The following is a 7,714-nucleotide window of genomic DNA, read 5'->3' as shown; positions in this document are numbered from 1 at the left end:
ACCCCATATAACTCACCATAATAAATCACCATATAACTAAATCCATTTAAATTCAAAAAGTTAGTTTCTCGTCAAGGACATATTGATACAATTTCGCCAAACTTGAACCGCTAACTTAAATTTTCACTCAAATAGTATTACCAACACAGCTTAAGTTATATACATATGTATATTCATGCTCGGCGGTTTGGCTCGGTCGAACTTGCTGATTGGAACTATGCTTGTCGTTGCACTCACACCCTTGAGCAGCTCAACACAAGGCGCCATAAATATACCACCAAGGTGCTCAGTCAAACCATAAATTTCTGTCGAACATTGAGTAAGAATTACGGCCGTTGAATATTTTTCGCTTCGAGCTGTTTGCTCGATATCGAACGACAAGGTACACACATTGAGACATGTTCGAAGGAGCGAAAAACCATCCAGCGTGGGTACGTAGCTTAACCTCTCAGACAAAGACATTTATATACTATGTGTTCCTTTGAGAGCTGTCAAAACGTGATAATTTTTGTGTTATTTACGAGTTTTGCTAAAAGCATCATAACTCACGTCTTGGGAAACGTAGCCTCATTCTAAAAAATGTTTTGGAAAGATTATGAAATCCACTATTGCATTGTGTTGTTATAAGTAAATATTTGCGTTTCTAAATATATATTTTATGAAAACGTCAAAAATATGTAAGAATCGATAACCATTATTTCAAAGCCGTGAAAAATGTACTTTTTTCTGAGTATCATAAAGAAATAACACTTTATATATTGAAGAAATATAATTAAAAACTATTAGTCACCTCAAAATATTGACCGTCCAAACTAAAATATTTTTAATAAATTATTTAGAAACGCAATAAATTATGAACGAACAAGATGACAGATTCAATCGGCTTAGATAATGGGTCAATCCGCACCAAATCATCCAGGCCATGTCACCCACCATCTCAGATTTTGATGAAACTTTAAATTTTTAATCCTTCCATATAGATAAGAAAATATACCAAATTTTACCTTCCTACCTCAACTCGTTTTTTTTTTATGGGCAGTTGAAGTTTGGGCAAAATAAGCGTTTTTACATATTCCGAGCACTCCGGAAGAGCTTGTACCTTCAATGAAAAAAAATTGTATCTTTGTCATTTATAGTGCAAATGCAATGAAAATTTTCAATATTATCAAGAAAACTATGCTGATTGCAGAAAAAAATAAATAAACCCTTTACATTTATCTACTTGACTTTAAAAAATTACCAAAAGTAATTTTTTAAGTAATTTTTGGGACGGAAAAGGTACTTTACAAAAAAGCAATATCTCGGGAAGGTACAGTGTTAATGAAGTAATTTTTTTTTTTATTCATATCTACAAATAGCATAGAATCACATACAAAAATAAAATTCATGGCATTTTACTTGCTTCAATAAATAAAATCCATTTTAAACTTTTTTCAAACTTTTTGAAATTTTTTTTTTATTCTTATCTACAATAAACATAGTACAACCTAAAAAAATAAAACTCCTGGTATTTTGTGTGCTTCACAGTGTAGAAACGTTTTTAAAATGAGAAATCTTAATCATACAGAATTGTTCCAAGTTTTTTAAAATCTAGATACTGTATTTGCAAATAAAAAAAGTCAAACTTATTCGGTCCTTTACAACATGCTGGTAAGCTTGCAATGTAAGCTTAAGGCACCAACAAAATAATGTACCTTGTTCCTTACCCTGAATGCATACACCATAGCAATATTTTATAACAAGATCAACTTTTTAACTCTTTTCAATACAAAGTTAACTCTTTAAAAAACAAATACAATAAAAATAAAACAGGCAATGTAGGATTAGGTTAAATTAAAGTACATTACAATAATATTGTTTACAAATAAATGTTCAAGTTCATTTTTTACTTTTATTCTTGATCTGACCCATAAGATGGTTGAACTTTTGATCAGCATGATGAACGTCTTTTTCAAGAAAGTAGTAAGCTCTTCTTGAACCTTTTGTTGTGGGAGGGTCAACGATATTAAAAATATTTTGTAGTGGAACAAAACAAATATCTTCTTTTTGATGTGGCCAGTAAAAGGATGGAGCTGGGCCAAAAGGATGCATAAACTTGATTGATACATCACACTCGTCTTCATCTTTGGAAACCACAAGTCCAAAAAACCAATGGTTGTCATATACGCAAGCTACATAAGAGTTTGTACAAATTTGTACCATACTTAGTTGCTCAGAGCGATTTCGTTCCCCACTGAAGTTAAAAATCAAAGCATAATCTGAATCTGAACTTATCCTTTTTGTGCCAACTTCATTTTCAGACAGAGGAACAAAGCAGTGGAAACCTCGAGTGCCTGGTATTGTTTTAGCTTGTGAAAAACGCTGCTGTAATTGTTGCCTGCAAGTGAATAAGCTTTCTTTTCTCAGCAAGTAAAAATATATATTTTCTACTCTCGACTGACAAAACTTAAAAGTTTTGTCTACAGTTGTGATAGTGTTGCCAGGGCCAAGTTGCAAACTTTCTCTAGTTAGAAGACGTTTTACTGTTCCACCTATTCCATCACAGGGAGATTTCCCATGACTCGTAGCAAAAAACGACCAACATGCTTTCAAGTTGAAGTCTTTTTGATGGTGACACAGATTTAAAAAGTTTTTGCAGTTTTTATATTGCGCTGCGCAACCATCAGTAAAATAATGAACACTTTGAATTTGGGGAAATTTTTGATTTAAAAATTGAGCAACAATTTTTTTTTATTCATATCTACAAATAGCATAGAATCACATACAAAAATAAAATTCATGGCATTTTACTTGCTTCAATAAATAAAATCCAAAAATGAACTTGAACATTTATTTGTAAACAATATTATTGTAATGTACTTTCATTTAACCTAATCCTACATTGCCTGTTTTATTTTTATTGTATTTGTTTTTTAAAGAGTTAACTTTGTATTGAAAAGAGTTAAAAAGTTGATCTTGTTATAAAATATTGCTATGGTGTATGCATTCAGGGTAAGGAACAAGGTACATTATTTTGTTGGTGCCTTAAGCTTACATTGCAAGCTTACCAGCATGTTGTAAAGGACCGAATAAGTTTGACTTTTTTTATTTGCAAATACAGTATCTAGATTTTAAAAAACTTGGAACAATTCTGTATGATTAAGATTTCTCATTTTAAAAACGTTTCTACACTGTGAAGCACACAAAATACCAGGAGTTTTATTTTTTTAGGTTGTACTATGTTTATTGTAGATAAGAATAAAAAAAAATTACAAAAAGTTTGAAAAAAGTTTAAAATGGATTTTATTTATTGAAGCAAGTAAAATGCCATGAATTTTATTTTTGTATGTGATTCTATGCTATTTGTAGATATGAATAAAAAAAAAATTACTTCATTAACACTGTACCTTCCCGAGATATTGCTTTTTTGTAAAGTACCTTTTCCGTCCCAAAAATTACTTAAAAAATTACTTTTGGTAATTTTTTAAAGTCAAGTAGATAAATGTAAAGGGTTTATTTATTTTTTTCTGCAATCAGCATAGTTTTCTTGATAATATTGAAAATTTTCATTGCATTTGCACTATAAATGACAAAGATACAATTTTTTTTCATTGAAGGTACAAGCTCTTCCGGAGTGCTCGGAATATGTAAAAACGCTTATTTTGCCCAAACTTCAACTGCCCATAAAAAAAAAACGAGTTGAGGTAGGAAGGTAAAATTTGGTATATTTTCTTATCTATATGGAAGGATTAAAAATTTAAAGTTTCATCAAAATCTGAGATGGTGGGTGACAAATCCAAAATTTTCTGGATGATTTGGTGCGGATTGACCCTAATGCAGTTCTACGTTCCATAGATATTGTTGAATACAGACGCGTAGCGTTATTCATTATCGATACTCTGTTTTTTAAATCATGGCAATCCGTATACTAGTGATGGAAATAAATCGATTTTTGTAAAATCTCGCGCGTTTACGTGAAAAGACGTTCTAATGTCTTGACCGCTATTATCATATTTACGTCTTTTGACGTTCTAATGTTCTGAGTGGTTAAGAGTAAGGTGTATTTAAAGTTTACGTATACATGGTGTCTGGAAACTGCCTGGTTGTAGCAGTAGTTTCCAAAACTGAATATCTCATGGATTAACCTCTGCTAAGTGCTGACTCTTGGAAGTTATATCTGTGCAATTTTTTGATTTGTGAAAGCCGCTTTAAAAGTATCTACCACTGTGAAACAAAGCTCAAATATACCATTTCTTAATGTTAATATGTACTAATTTATTTAGTTCGCTCAATTTTAAACCAACGACGGTCCAGAGTCAAAAATCTTACCGCTCTGTCACTGAATTCGTCAGACTCATATATTGTATGCACATAATATTGTGTATTAAAAATATGTTTAAAAAGAAAATTATATAATGCTTCCCATCACATTGAATGAAAAATACATACAATTATCTAGTCCATAATGTAATATCTGCCACTGCTGCCAAAATTGTTGTTCCTATATAAAATTTCTTTGTCAGCTATAAGACACTGAATAATCTAAATATATCTTATGTATGTAGTTTATGTATTCTTTGGTATTTAGCAATGGTGCTAAAACTTGAGCTAAAACAGATTCCTTAACCTAATCTGCGAGGCTGACACGTAATATGTGATCCATCTGCGATCGACGAGAGTCCCAATTGGGGCATGTTGTGAGACTGAAAGTAATGGGAAGGTGGGGGAGTATCTGACTATTCGGATCTGAACCAAACTCGGCTCAAGTCATTTTTAAACCATTGAAGCCATTTCAATTCTGATTGAACCAGGGAGAGTATCTTCCACTATATTATTTTAAATGAATAAATTGTGAAATAACAGAAATTAATCAGATAAAATTTGCTTGAGCACGCCTGCATTTGTCGAGAGCCTTACCCCACGACCATGGAGGCCGTCACATGGATTTCGCAGATGTGATCCTTGAAACTTCACTAAAACACATACATAAACTGCCGGCACGGTAAAGGTTAAATGCCGCACAAATTATAATTTCTAACTAAAAAGATGTATGAAGTCTGTTCTGTAATATTAAAGGCGTAAATAATGAGGAATGCTTATATTTTATTATGTATTTGTAAATTTGACTAAACATGTTAAAATCATTATTAATTTTACATTATTTTGTTTCTGAACCTAGAACCTATAAATTACTTTTGACTTGTTATTTGTATTTTAAAATAGACTATGATAGAAAATATTATTATCATCTATAAAATAATTTGTTAAAATATTTTTATGTATTTCTAATTTTTTCATGTTACTTTTGAAACAATATAAATATTTAGTTAATCAATAGTAAACAAAAAGACATAACTCAATTGAGTCTACTATGCTGTAAGTTTTATTCTAATGTATTAGAGAAAGTGTATTTTTCAAAATAAATTTTGATACATATTCTGTAAAATATGTGAATGTTGTAAATATATATTTTTATAAAACATTTTTCTTTATCAACTCACTATTTTTAACCCCTCCTAACCTGAGCCCTGCATTTGCAGTGTTGCAAGAATCACCATTTTGAGTGCCCACGCACGGTACGAAGCACTTCAATTACAGTGCTCCTATCTGTACAGTGTAAAGTAGACATGGGCCCATTTATTCACAGTAGTGAATCGATTCGGGAGTATGTAATTTATTAATATATGATATTTTCTCATGTATTATTTTCGCTTCGCACCTTTCTTCGTTGTTTGTAGTTCAGGTTTGAAGTCAGAAGTATTCGCCCGACTATGTAATGATATTGACAGCACCGCGCGGGGAGCGATAGGACTGCTGATAAGATTCGCGGCGGGCGTGTATTAGTAACTTTTGACAAGTGTTTTATGTTTTGCCTTGCAGTGAATTGACTAACTCGTGAGCTGCGGAAGTAGTAACGAGTAAAGACTACTATATTAATTGAAATGTACTGGCAGTAGAATAATTGACAGTTGCGGACAGAGGACAGACTGGGTCCTGGGACCTGTGACGTCACAACTGAAAAAGACGAATGGTTTGATTCCATGAATAAGTGAAACAAAGATTGGGATATGGTTTTGAGCATTCGAGACAAACCCGATAGCGACAGACCAGTGATGTTAGACATGTGACCGGGACCTGTTAGGACTACGACGTCACAGCTGAATACGGAATAAGTTAATGTGAAAGAAATGCTCAGAATTCGGAAATAGTTGGCAGCGGTTTATCGATTATTCATTGAAATAGAAATGAAAAATTTATGGTGCCATTAAAAATCGTAGGATGCAAGGCCAAAGAAATTGAGAATCAGATCTAGTGTGTCACAAGATTGAATTTATTCATTCATTCAATTTTGCCCACATCTAGTAGTGGAAATATGTCACCACCCGGTTAGGCAGCATTATCGGGCGGGTTAAGGTAAAGGTTGTAGAAAGGGATTTATTAACGAGGGTCTTGAAGAAGCCCGCATTATATGAAAGAGTAGGAAGACTTACACAAAAACGAGTTGCAGAACGACTCAGCATGCCCACATTGCGTCTGTGCATTAGACGTGGCAATCAGTCTGTTAACAACGGATTGTCAATCAAACAGACCGCCCTCCTTTGCACAGAAACAAGTAATGTAGGGCTCAAGCCCAGAGGTGACTTACAAATTTAATTGCTGGGCGTACCTGAGATTTGCATAGGATTAACGGCTGGTCACTATTGAAGAATCTGATAGTCCTATACAAGACGCCCAGTTTCTTGGAAGCCAGATTTACTCGCATCAAATTGCAACAGACAGTGACTGATCTCTCACTCTTTGCCAATATCAGACACTCTTCTGTTTTTGAGACGTTGAAACTGACCAGGTAGGCCTTACCTCGAACGAACCTTCTAGAGGTGGTGGTCAACTTTTTGTCTCAAAACTTCCCAAGCTGTTCGGACATTATAAGTGGAAGGGGACTTTTCAAAAAGATAACCCTCATGAACGGTGCTATCAGCATAGCAATGAATCGGTGCACATTTAATGAGATTGTTGATGTGCAACAAAAACAGAGTTGGTGACCCAGTTGGTGGAGCACCCATCCTTGTGGCACCCTGCATTGATTTGGTGAGGAGAGGAAGAGGAACCGTCAACTACGGTTTGAATTGTTCTTCCCTTGAGAAAGTCCTCAATCCAACGACACAGGGTTTTATAGAACCAATATGATGGTAACTTCCTGACAAGTACCTGGTACCAGACCCTATCAAAGGCTTAGGAGATATCCAACCTGACGGTTAGAGTTTCTCCAAAATGCTCCCAAGTACCGCCTCCAAATATGCCGAGTCAGTCAGCCGACCATTGGGCTTGGTCAGAGGTGGAGAAGTATTTTTGCAGAAATTTCTCTGTGCAAGTGAGGCAGTCTGCCAGCTTTATGGCAATTCTTTGATTGTGGTCGCTCTTAGCTCTATTTAGAATTCTCTTGCAATCCTTTGCCCGTTTTCAGTATCCGAAAGGCTATCCTAGGAGCCAATTTTCCAAAGTGCCGTGTTTTGAGTCTAACTGCTTAGGCTCAGCTATGGTCAAAAAACGGCTTTGTGCCCGCTCCAGAGAATTTGAGAGAAGGGAATGTAGCAATCCATCGCTGATGTGATTATCTTTCCCACCTTGAGTCCTCTTAGCTAAAGCAGACCGCACTCCATGGAAAGACGCTGAAGAATGACCACATGCTGTTCTATTTTGCTGCCCTATAGTAACATACCTTCCTATTTTCATG

Source organism: Hesperophylax consimilis, chromosome 18, assembly GCF_061612785.1.
Source record: "Hesperophylax consimilis isolate HC1 chromosome 18, BYU_Hcon_1.0, whole genome shotgun sequence".
NCBI lineage: Eukaryota > Metazoa > Arthropoda > Insecta > Trichoptera > Limnephilidae > Hesperophylax > Hesperophylax consimilis.
This window is presented reverse-complemented; position numbering follows the sequence as displayed.